Below are 17,371 nucleotides of genomic sequence, written 5' to 3' on the forward strand. Positions count from 1 at the left end.
ATTTATTGATTGCATTTACCAGGTTTATTTAATTACAGTAAATAAAATTACATGGAATGGCAACATAAGACAGATGGATAAAACTGACAGATGTGGTCAAAACAGGTTTAAGATGATTTATTTGTTGATGATTGAACTTAATTAAATTTGTCTCTGAAAGAAAATCTGGGAAAGCATAAAGTTCAATTTTTATGAAAATGGATTCAAATGAAAATAGGCTACCATTTAAAATTTCTGTACTAAATTCATAGTCATGAAACGTACAGAAGAGAATTGGGGTCACTGAAAAAAATAATTCTGACTTTAATCTCAGAAATCTGAGATTAAAGTCAGAATTTTACTTTATTTTTAGTAGCCCTAATCTTTTTCCGTATGAAATGTCCTTCATAATCATCATTTATCATTTTTCAGTAAATAAAGTCTCCAAAAAGTTTCAAATTAGTTTTCCTTCACCCATTTCTTCAGTTTCTGCTGTCAGATGAAATAAAAAAAATTCTAAAATTATAAACAAATAGTCACTCTTGAGTGGCTAAATTAACTTAGCCAGGGTTGTTCATACCCTTCCTTTGTTCCTCCTTAGTCCGACTTTGTACTGTAAAACTAAGACCGAGCCTTCACCTGAAGACAACATGCAAATTCTGCAGAAATGCCAAAAACTAAACATGACCAAATTGTTTGCGAAATTTTCACTTATCAATTGTGCAGGAGGCAGAGCGATATATTTTTTAAATTTTTGTTAAAACAAAAAAGTCCAAAGACTCTTGTTTCTCAGATTAAAAGCATCTTTTTAAAAGTGGGCATTAAATAAACTTTTCATTAAGCCACATTCCTGTATCTGTCTGATGTAGTATTGCAATTATAAAAGTCTAAGATGAAAATCACCATCGTAAAAACTTTAAATAGTAGCCAGTGTGTAAATCTACATAATTTGTTTAATATTGTAAATTCAGTTAAATAAATAAAGTGTTGATTAGTTCTGCAAGATTAATTCCTACAAATTTCTATTTCATAAAATGGCGTATCAAGTTTTATGTATGTGAAACTGTAAAAAGAAAATGTTTTGCCAATGTGGAAACCAAAAATAGACAACTTGGTGCTCAGTGGTTTCATGTTATGTATTTTTGTAATTAGTTTGCAAATCTTCAAATATAATTGGACTATAATGATGGTGAGTCTGACACTAGTTTTACTGAACTACGTCAAAACTTTATGTGCAGAGTATACATACACTAATGTTTAATTTGGATAATTATACATAGAGACACATCAAACTAATCTGGACACATTTTGTTTGTAGAAAACACTTCCATTCATTAGGTCAAATGACAAGTAGTGAGTTTTTGGGTTTTTACTTGAACTGAAGGAAGAAGTATCCATTTCCCCTGCAAAGATGTGAACGTGCAAAGTGTGTAGCAACCTGAGCAGCCAATGCGCAAACATCTGCACTAAGTAGGTGAGATTTGTTATAAAAGTGCCTCTGTTTTCATCACCTATTCAATCTCTAAAACTGCTCTGTTAGGAATCAGAATGCGTTTGTGCACAACTGTAGATCCATCTGATTCGGATTCGAATAGCAAGAAGTTTGATTTAAGTCTTAATAAAAGGTGTATTAAGCAACTTTTCTTCACTTTTACTGAGAGTTTATTTGGTTGTTTCATTCTGTGAAAAGGCCCTGCCAAGCCAATATCTTAGTCACAATGCAGCATTTGCCGCCTGGGTACATTGTCAGCTCCCTCCCCCTCCTTTGCCCACTGGATGTCAGCCCTGAATTGTGTTTTGATGTTTCCACAGACCTACAATTGAGCTCTATTCTCAGCAGCCAAAACAGACATTTGTCAATTCATATGCATCAGGGCACTTTTTTACCCCCCACCCACTCATCTCCTGCTACTTTCTACCTCAGCTGTGTCTTCCTTCATTTTAACTCTGCCGCACTCAGTAACTGCAATCCAGTGTGATGATTTCAGTGACCATGAGCCCCCCTGCTGCGAGCGGTGTCACATGCGATTACCATTATTTATAAAACTCACTCAGGCTCGGTTGCGCAGGCGGCCTCTCCCGGCCCCTCGTCCCTACACACTACAGTCAATATTTGCACGCAATCCTGAACTGTTGAGAGGTTCCATGGTGGTGAGAGCCTCCATTACATGAAATATTCAGGGCGCATGGAGACTCCCATGAGGCACAGCGCAGGGTTTTTACTCCGATTTGATTATACGACATGATTTTTTCATGAGCTATGACAGTCCTGTTGAATTAGAGTCAGCTCTGAATCTTTATGATAGTCACGGAAGCCAGAGAAGAGGAGGAGCAGGCTGTCCTCTTCCCCGACTCTGTCATTAACTCTGAGTCTGACGAACAGGGAGAACGCAGTTTACCAGATGCAGAGGATCCCTGTTTAAACTCACTGGCTGCATTACATATGGACCGGTTCTGAGCATTATTCCCGTGTCGTATAGATAATGGGCCATAGTTTCTCTATCTAATAATTACTACAAAATCCCCAATGTTTTGTTGATTTTGAAAATGATCCCATTATCTCTGATCAGGAAGTGTTTCTTATAAACGTTTTCTGATTATCTATATGAAAAAGCTATATTTTATAAAGTTACTTTAAAAAAAAACAACAAAGATTTTTTTCATGTACATTAACTTTCCTTTATAAATTAGGTATGCAAACTATGCATAAAAGTTTTTTATTGGAATAATGTTTATGAATGATTAATAAAATTATGCTTATAAATTAAACAAATTCACACACAAAAATACAGCACTTTAGAAATAAAATAAAGTACTATGTTTTAAAATGCATTTATAAACATGATAGGCATATTTTTACTATGTTATGATGTGTACATTTTATAAATACAATCAATTACATAAAGTGTTTTTAAATAAGTAAACACAAGTTAATTAGAAATGTAAAAGGAAAAAATATTTCTCTAAAAAATACTTGAAGATACACAGACATATGGATGCAGATAAATGAAGCAATTAGCCTTTATTATTATAATAAATAAACTTGGTCCATGTTTTATTGCACATAAAAGACTTATGATCATAACTTATCTCTGAATGTAAATCATAACTTTTTACCATGCTCCTCTAATACAATCCTGTTTATATATTGCAGCTTATTACAAGCATTGCATCACAAATCTTCACTTTGCGATCATGTGTACATGTCCATTGACTCTGCTCCTTTTGTGAAAACACAACTGAAAGTTAAGAAAGGGCATGAACAACTAAGTGTTCAGCTTGAAACTGAGAACAACCCAGAAGACATGGAAGTGGGCGAGGAGCGGAGGAAAGAAGCAGTAAAAAGTAAAGAATTCAACAATAAGCCTAACAGTTCTGCTATTATGAGCATGGAATCATCATTAAAGGCATGTAATGGCTGAATCCGTCATGCCACCACACAGAAACAGTCGATGTTTGAACGACGCTTACAATAGCGAGTCACTGCACTGTGGTGTTCACAGGGCTAAACAGAAAAGCCACACGCAAACCAAAACCATCCAACTGTAATGTAACTGTTTTGAGACAATAAACAAACACTTTGAAAACCCAGTTTTTTGGAAAATTTTGCAAATTAAATATTTGTGTTTACTCTAAAACTAAAAAGATTAGGTAGAAATAATAGCTTCTTTTTTATTATTATTAATTTCTTTTAAAAAAAAAAACAGTTTTGGTAAAATAATGAAATCTTAATAATTTGAGCACAAAAATAACAATTTTGTTCTTGTCCAATAAACATTCCCCGTATTACAAACATGGCGGGCTGCCAGGCTGTACTTGTCTTGCGCCATGCTGAGCGTCGTTTGTTTAAACTGTTTTTGTTATTCACCAGTAACCATGACAGCAAAGGTTTGCTCTAGAGGTAATTTACTGAAAGTAGACTGTGTTTGCCCCCTTTCACTCATTTATATTCCAGCATTTATATGGTCCTTCTGTGAAGGCTGTGTTTTACTGTGCAGTTGCATTAGCACGTTTTTAGAGATTTGATTTGAGCACGCAGTAATGTGAGCACATAAATCTTTGTGAACATAGAATAATGACTTACTCAATACACATGGTGGCAAACGCTTGGTTCTGGGTCTGCATTTGAAACTTTATGAAAAATAAATCAGTCAGGTGACTTGGATGATTAACCGATTACACTTGTAAATACGGGTGGAATTAGGGACAAAAAGAGAACTTTACACAATAAAAGCTGCATTTTTATATCCCGAGAATATTTAGTAAAGCATACACATTTTCACTTGTCCATTTTAGATTTTTTTTGTTATTTACTTGACTTTTAAATGTGATCTTGCTTTGAGATCCACTGGCTGATTTCATAATTAGAATTTAACTGAAGTAGAAAATACAAGTATTTATTTTAATTGCTTTTTTTTTTTTTTTTTGCTTTTTCCTATTTGTGAATTATGTCTTCCAGTGACATCATGCATTTAAAATTTGTAAACACCAGAACATGGTGGGCTGCTGATGAATTTCCAAAGCACCTAAATTCAAGATTAGCGAGTTTTCTGGGGGAAACCCAGAAAACTCTCTGTTCAATGTGTTTTGTTGATGTATTTTACCTTTTTCTATATTTGAAGAAATCTTGATCACTTCTCACCACATTTCTTGAATTTTAGTTGTTTGTATTATATTTCAATAATTTCCACTGGTTATTTTACAAATCACATATTTTGAAGAATTTGTGAGACATTTAAGGGGGGATGTCACAGCTCCTCTCTGATACGTTTTCACTTTGCTGTTCTGATGCTTGATGAAGAGGGATGTGATATTTTTCACACACTGGCTGCTTCTTACCAGAACAGCCAAGGTCATCTCAACACCTACCTTTGGTCCACTGCACTAGATGATTGTCAGCTGTATCCAGCGTTGTCGATTTGGCCTTTTGATTTTGTCTCTCTTACACACACGCACACACACATACCTGGTGAGAAAATATTGGCTTCTGGCCTTAACAGGCTAAATCTTTGCTTCCCAGACACAGACTTGGTTGTGTGTGACCCAGCTTGAAACAATGATTGGTTAGAGGCCACCAGTGTGCACAGTGGACGGCAGTGAAGGTACATCTCTGCCACGCTCTGCCACGTCTGTCTTTGAGGAAATTCCCCGTTCAGTACTGCTAACTTCATAACGACCCTCCCTGGCATCATATTTTCCATAATGGCCTTTATCTAATCCATTACCTGACTCCTTTTCAAAATATTATCTTGAAAATTAGCCTTAGACATTCACAACCTATTTCCACACAGAAGTGGATCACTTTTAAATGCCCCTGAATTTGTGTGAGCTGGAAAGCACAAATGTAATTACTGACTGAACTCTGGCTAATCACACTCCTTCATGATAAGCAGTCAGAACTACAGGCTGAGTTGTTGTTTTTTTTTTTAAATCTATGCAATTATTTAGCGCTTCATGACTAAAGTGAGCTGCATGTTATGAAAATGTTTGCTTGACTGTCTTGTGAAAAGTGAAGGAAAACACTGTTGTTGTTCATGTCAAATCCAAGGGACAGAATGTTCCTCCTTCCTCATCATGCCTGTGTTTTGTGAAGTCCACCAGTCCCTGCTGTGCCACAACACCCACACTGGGAAAGTGCTCTCTGGCTTTCAAGCTCCCTCATTTTTCATCTGAGTGTAATTATGGTCACTATGGCTAAACATCTAGCTTAAGTAAGTAAATATTAAGGTCTTTGTCAGTGCACTTACCATACACATGGAGTTAGAAGAATATGCAGTTTCACTTAGCGGTCTCTGCAATAGATACCATCCAATCCAGCACCCTGAGCTCCATCTGGGTGAATAAAAAAGAAAGCAAAATGTCTCTGCTTACAGGAATGTTCCAGATGTCAAATAACAAAGTTTTAGTTTTTGTTATAAAACACTGCAGCCAAACATTTGCATTATTCCACATTCCCACCTTTGTTTTTCACATAATTAATTTAACAGTCACAACATTTGGTATTATGTAGTTACATTTATCAGCCCTACACCAAGTGCACACATAGTAACACTTATTAAAAAGTTTGTTCATGTATTAATGGTAATTATGAGTCTAGCTGTATTTAGTTGACGTCTTTTTTGGACCTTTGTTAAATTTTGGGTACAATAAAAAATATATTTTTATTATGTCTTCTGTGTGTTCACTTCTCTGTCCCTCAGTCTATGTCTTGGCAAAAACAGATGGGAGCTCTGCTTGGAAATTCTGACACTATGTTATTCATAATACTTCCCTCTTGATAAATTTGGCAGAACATCAAATGCTGTAAATGGAATGGAATAAATTGCATTTATGATAACCAGACATTTTCTCAGATATCGGATTATAGCATGACTAATTAGAAATTGATTGTTGTTACATAAAAGTCTTTCATAAAATATCTATATATACAGCACTGCTGCTCCCTAATTTCTCTTTATCTGTTTAAGGTTTCATGTGAGAAAATTTGAAACAAATTTTCGACATGTTTTTTGCACAGTTTCAAACAGAACAAGCTACAGACTATGGATAACGCAGTCTTGAGCTCTCATAAAGCTTTACAATCATCCGCCGGCCATTACAAATCCTTGATTCTTCCTGGGAACATCAAGCCTACCCATGCAGACCCCTATTAATCAATTTTGTCAGGAGAAAAAGGTCAAGTTTGCATAGTCTCAATTGTTGATAGCCGATACTTACTGTTCCTCAAAGCGGACGGCGCTTCAGGCAACCTGCTGCTCTGAAACAAATCAAATGAATTGCTTGAGATCACTGCTCTGTCTGATGACTGGAGAGACAACACAACTATGCCTGATTGTGTGACTGTGGGTCAGAGGGAGAGAGCTGGCAAATGGAAAATGAGTCTGACATTCATTCCCCTTACAAGCACTCTGTCATAGAGTTGCTACATGAAGTTATATTGATATATATATAAAAAATTATGTTTACAAATTTCTCATAAATGAAGGTGAAGCACTGAGATTTTTTATTTATTTTGCTTCCAAGGGCTTTTTGTCACCAGTGTATTTATTCAGCAGTAACTTGATGGGAAGAAGGGCAGAGAGAGCAGTGGAGAACAGAGTCCAGTAAATGGTTCAGGGCCGGGAATCGAACCTGGGACTGCAGTCTGTGCACATAGCGCATTTACTCGACCACTGAACCACATGGTGCCCCACCGCTATAATTTTGTAGGTGCGTATCTGCATCTCAATAAACTATAATGTAATCAAAAAGGAATGTATTTCTGTAATTACACTTAAAAAAATGAAGCCATGTAATGTATAGATTTATTACATAAAAAGTGATATTCTCCAAGCACTTTTTTGTTCCTGTTAATTCTGATTAGAGTGTCTAATTAAAACTCTTTATTTATTTCCCTAGAAAAATAATTAATTTATGAAACCCACAAAAGATTTTTGGTTATTTTTTTTTTTATGTTATGTTATGTTCTTCACAATGATCAGGAATAATACTTACCTGGCAGGTGATCAGTTGTCAATGAGTGACCCCCTTTAAAAGACATGCAACCTGTAAATCATTATCGCTGAAGAAGATCAGTATTAACAAAGTGCTGAATCCAATCATATCAATGAAAAGTTGAATGGAAGGAAAAACTGAGGTAGAAGAAAATGCAATAGCTAACACAGCCCTGAGAGATTTATGAAGCAAAACCTATTCAGTAGTTTGGGGTCTGATGACCAGACTGGAGTCAGAGCCACCATAAATAAATATCTCCAAGCCATGGACCGCACCACCGCTGCCACTTCTAAATCAACATTTCTCCTGGGCATCCGACTGCTGCTCAGTTGTCCAAAGTCATCTTCTCAGACAAAACAAATTTTACATTTCATTTGGAAATTATTTTGTTGGGAGTCTGGTGGAAGAGTGAATAAACACGGAATCTAATTTATATGAGGTTCACCGTTAATTTTCTAAAGTCAGAGATTATTTAGTCAAAGCTGATTTATTTGATATTAGACAGTCTATGTAATGAATCAAAATATGAGCTTTGCTTTTTTATTTGAACTCCTGAAATACATCAACTTTTCAATGATGTTCTAATTTATGCTACAACAATGAAACAATTCCAGAATCAACATAATATAAAGGCCGATGTTTCAATCATATTCACAGGGGATTTGTAGCAGAAGTAACTCCTGCCTACTTCCTATGCATAAACCGTTATCCAGAGTGTAGCCAAGCAGTTTGTTAAAACTGCTGTGTTATTGCTGGTCTAATTCAAGTGTTAACAGCTTCATCACTGTAGCTTTGGGGCGTGGAAAAAATGAAGAGTACGGAGTGCTGTTATCTATTATGGAGCTAATTATAGGAATACGCCTTGGGCTCAGCAACTGTCCCCGGCACCAGGCAATCTGTAATCCATCTCAAAACTTCAGAGTACTTCACAAGGTTAGAAGAGGGATGAAACAGATATAGTAGGTGTAGTTGATGTTGTATTGCCTGCTAAAACAATTTCAAAACAAAAAGTGGAAAGTTAGTTTTGAAATTAGTTTGATTGAAACCATTTTTCCTTGCAGGTTCATTCATATGTGGCTATGTGAATTACTGAGAGTCCGCTGATGAGAAGAGCCTGACTGGGAGAACATCAAGACATCTTAAATAAGTCAGAAGCTTTCCAACTGGTTTCCCTCTTTCCTCTGTAAAGTTTTTACTTCTATGAAAGGTTGTAATTACTATGTCAACTGCAATGTTAGAAAAAATCTCAAGCTAATTATTTACTCTCTTGCTCAGACGGTAAGTAAGAAGATAACTGGTAGATAGCAACATAAAAACATTGTTGATACCTACATGTTGGGGGAATCCCAGGTTACAGAGTAACTGTTGTTTTTATTGGAGGAGGCCTAAAGGGGATCGGCACATGATGTAGAAGTAGAGTAGACGCCCCATGTACCATGGCTGTCAGCCCTCAACATAGTACTGACTCCCAATCCTTCGCTGCAGGTCTTCCCCCCTTTTTCCTTCCCATTTCCTGTCTGATTCTGAAAATCAAAGCCAGTAGTGCCACAAAAAAAACGTCTTAAAAACATGACAGCATGACATATTTATGTTTTACTGTTTACAGTTAATCAGTGTCTGTGAGTTTTTATTAAATAATCCATTGCTTACAGTTTTGTTGGGGTATATGGCATGACAAGCTAATTTTTGCTTAATCTTTGAGCATCAAGCTGGAAAAGGATCCATATTCATCTTGGCATATTTCACAGAAAGCAGAATGGTAAGAGAATTAAAAAAATCATCAGTCTGATGTTTAAAAATGGCCAAACTCTCTGTAACATCGATTAGAGACTATCTGTAGTACCACCCTAAAGTGTTAACGGTAATCTGTGCTGTGTACTCAGTTATTTAGACAATTGACTTGTTTTTATTTTGTTTTATTTATTTTTTTTTTCAGTTGTTTGTCTTTGTTTCATACTGGTTGTGACTGTATATATCTCCTTATACAGTAATTTGTCAAATAAATATATGTTTTATACGTTTGTGTACGATTTCTGTATGTTGCATTTTTTTTAATTTAATAAAGATATATTAAAAAAAAAAAAAAAAAAAAAGATCTATTATGGATGATGTAAAAGCCAAGCAGCTGTTTGGGATTTGTGTCAGAAAAATGCCTTTTTGTTCCACCATTACAAGCGTAAACTCTTTTAGGACTTTGACTGCATCTATGTGATTTAGTCAGATGAGTCGGTTTCAAAAGGTTTACGGCGTAATAGCGATTTTAGCTCATCAAGTCAAAACATCAAAAAGTCTGATATTTAATAGCAGTTCATTTGGATAAAACAGAGCAGTGGACCTTTAACTTTTATCAGATGAAACTGCTGAGTGTCACAAACAAATCTGGATTTCATTTGAAACCCTGGCTTTCCATCACTCCTCAGTGACCTTATTGCACGGTATTTTCACATCGGAAGGGACATCAATTTCACATATTTGCATGACAAACTGACCCATGGGATTGATTTTAGAAGGAAAACAGTTCCAGTTCAACGCACAGGAGCTCAAATCCAGAAAAAGATCAGAAATAAAACCTTATCCGAACAGCTTTTCTTAACTCCATGTTGGCGTGGCATCTTCTTATAGTCAAGTACTGGTTATATCCCTATATGCCTAAGATTAGCTTATCATTAAGCAATGCTTAGAAATTTTTTTTAGAAAAAATCATGTTTCATTCTGCAGATCATATTTCTATTGACAAAAAGTTTGCAGTGGACTCCCAGTATTTTGGGGATTTAGGGACCATAACTAACTGTCAACTACTAAAATCTGTCAATACTTGACACCCCCTCCAAAGATGCTCTTACCTGCCTATTTTGATAATATTACAGGTTTTCTTTTTTCCACTCTGGGGATATAGCTAATCAATGCCAAGGAAAATAAATGGCACTTCTGGAATGACTTCTTGCCAGCCAATAGCGCATCAAGCAGCATTGTATCTAGGTATTTCAGCTTCCCAAGCAACATTTTCTTTTGAACATCTTAGTTATGCTATATAAAAAAACACAAACAGATGAGTTTTCCAAGAACCTTAGGCATATTCCACAGAAAAAACATTTCTTAATAAGTGAATCCGCAAATACTGAACTGCACAGTATTGCAGTATTTCTGGACAGGAACCCAGAAATATTTATCTGACACAAAGTTTGCTGTTGTAGGAAAAAATGCCTAAGCTTCATTTGCAATATATGACAGTATTTCCCAGGGATCTAAAGTTTTATTTTTTTTTTCCCACATAATGCAGCATGAGTGAGGATATTGCAGCCAAAATCCATTTCATGTATATAGATACAGATATATGGATTCTTAAAGATGAAACATCAGTCAGTTTTTAATACAATTTCATCAACTACTTTCCTTTTGCTGCCTCCAGAAAAAAACTTATGTTTCCTTTGTATGTTGGACTATAGTGAAATTGTTTGCACGTTTGCTGCATGGTCCCTGTTTAAAAGGCTGGACTCAGCATATCTTGTTGCATTAGGTTTTGTAACAAATGCAGCCTCTCAAATTTACTACCTTCTTATATTTCAAGCATTGATTATGATGATTATGGGAGTGTTTATTTCATGAAGTTCAATTGTAAATTGTATCTTGTGGGAAAACCTAATTCTTCACAACTGTTTTTTTTTTGTTTTGTTTTTTTTTTTCCGCCAAAAAAGTAATCAACCTTCAAACACTTCCCTCTTGGTATATTTCCAAAAAGAAATGTTTAAGTGTGTCATTTAATGTTTTTTTGTAATTATTTGTGCTGAATTGGAGTTGGTGTGGTTTTAAATATTTCAGATCTGCCTATTTAACTGTATGTCTGTTCACATTTCAAAATAGAGGGTATCTCCATGGAGAGTGACGCTAAGATATACTGGAAATTGCAAATAAAAAAATATATCTTTCCATGATCAGAGAGGAGACTGGCAGTTGTATTAAGGTATCATTACTATTTTGTTTATCTGGCTGCAGCAAGGCCTTGGATTTCACACAAACACAAGGACACACCTGAAACAAGATTTCTGGACACGCTTGGCATCACACATGCACAAGCTTGCACCTGTCGATGTGCTACTGCAGGTTTTCCCTTGTCATTGTTTATTTTCCTCACGCCTTTGATTTAATTGAGTTGGATGGGTCCCTCTAATCCCTCAGGTTATTGGAATTTTGCTAAGGAAGAAAAGTCCTGGCTAGCTTGGGCCTTGTTTTCCCCCAAAATATTTCCAAGCAATTTGTTGGGGAAAAAAGCAACTTCATCCATGTTGTTTTATTGAACTTATAAAAACTAATAATTTATGCTTATTAATAATGTACACAGTGCATGAATATAAGGTAAAATGTGATTAAAAGATGTCATTTTGTCATTTTAAAAGCATTTTTTTCTGTTATATTTTCTTATATATTAAACACCCCAAATATTTTAAATATTTTATTTATTTATTTTTTTTTAATCTATCTCCACATTGCTGATTAACACACTGGACAAGACAAACACTAGACATTGATGGAGCTGCAGGAGTGTCTTGCAGCCTCTACCATGTATGACCCCAGTCTCTAAATGTAAAATGTAACTCTGTCTAAAAAATTAATTTCAAACTATTGAGGCTAAGTTATACTATTACTGGAGTTACTAATTGTTAAAAGAAATATTAAAAGTGAAAAAAAAGCTGTATTTTGGATTAAAAGCACCATAAAATCTAGTTAATTCATTAGTTAACAGTTCATAAATAAGTTGAAAACGACTTTAAGCCACCAAAGGTTTTGTCATTTACTTTGGGTAAAGTAGTTAATTTGCCGCAAGTTTGCTTGAAACGTACATCCCAAAACTGTGTTTTTGTTCCCGCCTAGCCTGTGCTGTCAATTTTGTATTTTCTGTTATTTCATTGGTGGATGAAAACTAAATGTCCAATCATGTGTTTGAGGGCGGGACCTAAATGAGGCACGTAAAAGGTCATCTTAGCCTGTTGGATTTCAACTACCATGATGTGTTAGCTACGTTGCACTCTTAAAATAAACGTGGGTGCAGAATCTACTTTTCCGTTTTGGACTGTTAAACCTTATAATCAGTAAGTACTCAACGTAAATGATCTTTGTGATGCTAATCTGGAGTTAGCATTAGCATTTTTGCATGAGTAATGGGTAACTGTATGTAGAGTACATAAACCTTAGCCAGATATATGAAGCTAATCAGAGACTTTTATCACACAGTGGACCGAAAAGTATTCTCAGGACTCTTCTGAGGTGGATTGAATGGTTTCGCCAGTGTACTCCATGTAGCCTGTGATGTGAAGCTAATTCCAACTCAGCTGTCAGCTGGGACCTGCAGAGCCACGGACAAGCTTTATCCATCCCTCACACCAAAGCAAACTAAAACGATTTGTGAGTAAATTAAAGCATTCATTTTCTATTTGGTTTCAAGTAATTAAACCATTTTTTATTTTTGGGACACAACAAACACGAACTACATATCAGACCTGCAATGGATTTTCTTTATTTCAGTAAAAATTATTTAGATGGTCAAGTTCTGAACTAAATTTAAAGGGGAACTTTTTTGTTAGAATGTGATATTTTGTGTGATTTTGGTTTTAATAGTTTGGAGTAATATTCCTTAATATTCAACCAATGTTGGAACACATCCTAAATCTTATTTCAGTTTTATTGTACATCCTAATAATGTATTTTATTTGCTTCTTTTGATGTTAAACTTTGAGTTGCATCTTAATGTTATTAATACAGATATTAGTAAGGTTTAAAAGCTGAAATGTATCATCCTCAGTGAGTTTAAATCAAACTAGCTCATATTTTTTTGTTTGTTGGAGGCACATCTATAACTAAAAATCATAAATAAGCATATTATTAGTATTTGTTTATTAGTGACATGCAAACATTTCCAGAATACAACCATCACCTTGACAGAGTAAATGTCTAGCTACTTGGGTTGAGTGCTACACAAAGAAAAACCTGGTGTGACGAAAGTAAGGATTACATTTGTTTTGTTTTTGATGAGGGGTAATAAAAAATATTTTAGCATTTTAAATACTCTTAAGATACCATGTGGAGATAATTTCTTACATCTAACTCAATTTCCTGATAATAACTTTGTAGATTTTTATTTATATTATCTTATACTACTTGCCCTGCAGCCTGACTTTCAGAAGTCCTTTGATCAACTCTGTTTTTGAACAGAGGAGCAATTTGTCTTTTCTTTTTACACTAAAACCTTCTTCCAGACAGCCAATCGTATCCTCAACCCCACAGGGGTCATGGGAAGCATGTTCTAAAAAGGCTTGTCTGACATGATTGACTCTGCCAGGTTCCCATAATGGATGGCTTATTTTATACACCATTAATCCATCTATTTGTCAATTACAAATGGAAATTTTTGGAAAGAGGGTAAGGACAGTGACGTGCGGTATTCGGAGGGGGACAAGTTTCAGGAACTGACAAGTCACTAAGCACCACCTTGCATCACTGCTGACTGTAATTACTCAGCCTGTCTGAAAACTAATGGAAAGACTCGTCCCGCATGAAGTGAGATAGTGGCTAAATGTAAATGATGTTTATTTAGAGTGCAGTAAGCACTGTTAGTTTTATTTAGGATTTATTTTGTTTATGCTTTGCTAGCATGCCTGAAGAGTGCTGTGCAGTACAAACACATGGCCGACTCCTCTAGTTTTTTTTTGTAGCATTGTCCTTCCACTTCTCATGGTCTATCTGTACTCTGTCCAATTCAAATATGTCAAGTCTGTGATATTTCACCATTTCCCACTATTGGGGAAATGGTAATAAGGCTAAGGGTGCAAATCCTTTTGCGAGGCATTAAAGTGAAACTCAGCCCCAAATAAACTTTTTTTTTTTTTTTACTGATTAACTGTATGAAGAGGTTATTTGGGGTTTATATCTTTGTGTTTCTGTTCAAATGTTGACATTTATGTGCAGTTAAATTTTCCTGCAGCGGTCTGGGTTGGTACAATTTTGTCACAGCCGCACGTTTGGGTATAAAAACACATCCCTCATTCCCTCCACCTTTTTTCACCCCCTGCCTGGCCAGTGGAGAGTCAGGAGTTGACATGAGCGTTGCCATGGCGTCACTCAGCTTTACAAATGTGATTCATTTGCAATATAGACAAGGAGTTGGATGGGTCTCCTCTGCTCTGACTGTCAGACTGACTGCAGTGCTTAGGAAGCGGGAGAAGCTCATGGCGGCTAATGGCAGCTCTCGCCTCTGGCTCAGGAAGCCCCACAGTAGACCGGGTCTCTTGGCTCCGCCCACTTTGCTGGAATTTTTCAAAATTTGCCAGAGGCGATGTTTATCTTTCAGAGGGGGGATAGTTACACTTTAAGTAATTACTCAATGACTTGGACACAAGATTTGAAACATTGTCAAATTAAATGTTTAAGACGTCATAACGTTTTGAAAAAGCCACTTGAACTTTATTTTCCAGCTATGTACCTTGGGCTGCGCAGCTGAATTGCAGCAAAGTTTGCATGTTCTCCCCATACATGCATGGGTTCTCTCCAAGTCCTTTGGCTTCACAGTTCGAAACATCACTGGTAGTTTGACCTCTCTTAATTGTCCTTGGGTGTGAGTGTGTCCACACATGGTTGTTTATCCTGTGTCTCTGTATCGGCCTGTGACTGACTGGCGACCTTTCCAGGGTGTACCCAGCCTCTTCCCAATGACCGATGAAGAAAAGCACTTTTTTTGTCTCATTGCCTGCATAAAATACACGTAATTATTTCCACAGGAGAAAATATTATCACAATAGAGCACAAAAAATTTTAGAAACAGGTCAGTAACTTCAAATAAATGTGGAAGGCCAAAGGCAGAGGGAAAAACTACTGTAGCTGTCATTTTTTCTTCTGAGATGACATTTTGGAGGTAGGGCAAAGAAAAAGGTTTACTAGAAACTATAGTCTAGAAATTACCCCATCTTGCAAAGTCATCCCATTTCCTTTCCTCGTCTCCGAACGATGTGCGGATGTCTCTTTAACAGCTGGAGTTAGCGACACACTGGCTCTCTGGGCTGATGAGCTGCTCTCTCTATTTGCTCTGCTCATTCTCCTGAGCACCTTGGCCATCCAGATTAGAGCCTATGGCCCATTAGGTAGCCAGGGAGGTGGGCAACGTGAGTGTTGTAGCACAAGTGTGTATAAGCGTGTTCATGTCTTTGTGCAGTAACACAAAACGCCACAAGTCATTCTTGGGAATAAAAATAGCTTTTAGCTCTGTGCTATGATTACTTCATTGATCACATTCGAGATATCTGAAATTCTCAACACTGAAAGATGTTAAACAGAAATAATTTCATTCTAGGCAGACTGGGGAAGTTTGTGACAATTTATATGCCGAGTGATTTTAACAAGTAAAACTGTTTTATCCAACACTTAAATGACTTAATGTGCATATATATGCATGTGTGAGGTAAGTCTATAGGCGAAACAATAATTGAACCTAGCCTGACTTTTAAGTTTCTGCCTGTTTTGTCATGCAACATTGTGAATTATATTGATACACTGCCTGGACAAAAAAAAAAAAAAAATCACTACCTGAATTTAACTGAGCAAATAGGAATGAGCTGGGAACAAGTTATTTAACTCCAACTGCTGCAATGAGTAGCTCCTCATTTCTTAATTAAACAACCATGTGAAAAGACACTTTCTGTGGTTCTGGAAAAGATGTCTCTGTTCAAGACATCTGTACCAGATCCTTGGCATCAGGCATAGAAAACTTATAAAGAGATTGTAGAAACTCCTAAAACTGGACTGAGAACTGCCAACACACTATTAATAAAAAGGCTAGTGGTGAGTCATTGTCTTTGAGGAAGAAATGTGGTAGGAACAAAAACCCTGAATGACCATGATTGGTGATCACTTCAACATAGCCCTGAGGTCTACTGTTGTTTTTATTCAATTTGATGTGCCCAAATGTTTAAAAGTACAAATAAGAGCATTTCCACATGGACAGCATGAAGGGAACTCAAGAGATTAGGACTGAACAGCAGGACTTAATCTGTTTTATAGGCAGGTGTTGATGATTAATAACAGAGACTGAAAACTTTTTGGCTGTTATGTCCTGACTCCTGTGAAAGATCCACGGTGCAATTCACACCTGTATTATTATTGCACACCATTTATGACATTCTGATTGTTCTGGGTATTGAGAAGACATGATGTTGTTGGTTCTCGGATAAAACATCGATTCTTCAAGTCATGTCACAGTGGCTCCATTCTCAGATAAATCAAGACATTTAGAGTTGTGTGACTTTAGTGGTTTTTATAATTGCAAGTATTTCAACCAATAGGAGTTTGCTTTCCACTTTTCATCATTCGTTGTGTGATTATCTTTAGCAGTTTAATTGAAGATTAAAAATTATAGTGTAACAGCAACAGTAAAATTTAAGCTTCTTCATTAGAGAAGTTAAAACTCAATTGCTGTTTGCCTAAGCACTGAAGTTTGGGTTTTAACAGCTTCGTTAAAAATACACCTTTACATGCACACTCTTCCCAAAGTCTCAATCCAATTGTGGCAATATATGTCAATGTAAAAAAAATCATTATTGAATGAAGTTCAATAATGAGTGTACTCTACTGTTAGTTATTGTGTAAGTGATTTGGACTTTTAATTTTATTTTTGGGAGCCACTTTGTTGCTTTGTGTAGCCAGGCACTTCATTACAAAGTGGATTTTATTGAACCTATTAGTGCTATAAAGTCTCATAGTCTTTGTCAGTTGTGCTGATGTGGTTCTGTCCCAGCTTTTTGCCTGTGATGAGTACAGCTGGATGAGGGTTGCCCTCCTCAAATGGGGGAAATCATACCTCACAGTTAGGCCTGCAATACTCTACAGTCACACCTCATTGACTACTGTTACAGCA

General features: G+C 36.1%; 1 protein-coding gene and 1 long non-coding RNA gene across 2 annotated transcripts in view; both read left to right on the plus strand.

The window, feature by feature from the left end:
- LOC106954355 (uncharacterized) overlaps nt 1–9,508 on the plus strand; it is a 74,430-nt gene extending 64,922 nt beyond the window's left edge. Inside the window, exon 3 of the long non-coding RNA XR_001426344.1 lies at nt 8,535–9,508. This is a non-coding gene — a long non-coding RNA (uncharacterized LOC106954355). The remainder of the gene's footprint in view (nt 1–8,534) is intronic.
- A 2,890-nt stretch (nt 9,509–12,398) lies between these two features.
- LOC106954356 (ephrin type-A receptor 6-like) overlaps nt 12,399–17,371 on the plus strand; it is a 114,822-nt gene continuing 109,849 nt past the window's right edge. Inside the window, exons 1-2 of the mRNA XM_015043782.1 lie at nt 12,399–12,560; nt 12,703–12,873. The gene's annotated coding sequence lies outside the window, so the exon portion shown is untranslated. The remainder of the gene's footprint in view (nt 12,561–12,702; nt 12,874–17,371) is intronic.

Source organism: Poecilia latipinna, unplaced genomic scaffold, assembly GCF_001443285.1.
Source record: "Poecilia latipinna isolate Pla-1442-1.1 unplaced genomic scaffold, P_latipinna-1.0 Scaffold648, whole genome shotgun sequence".
NCBI classification, from domain to species: domain Eukaryota; kingdom Metazoa; phylum Chordata; class Actinopteri; order Cyprinodontiformes; family Poeciliidae; genus Poecilia; species Poecilia latipinna.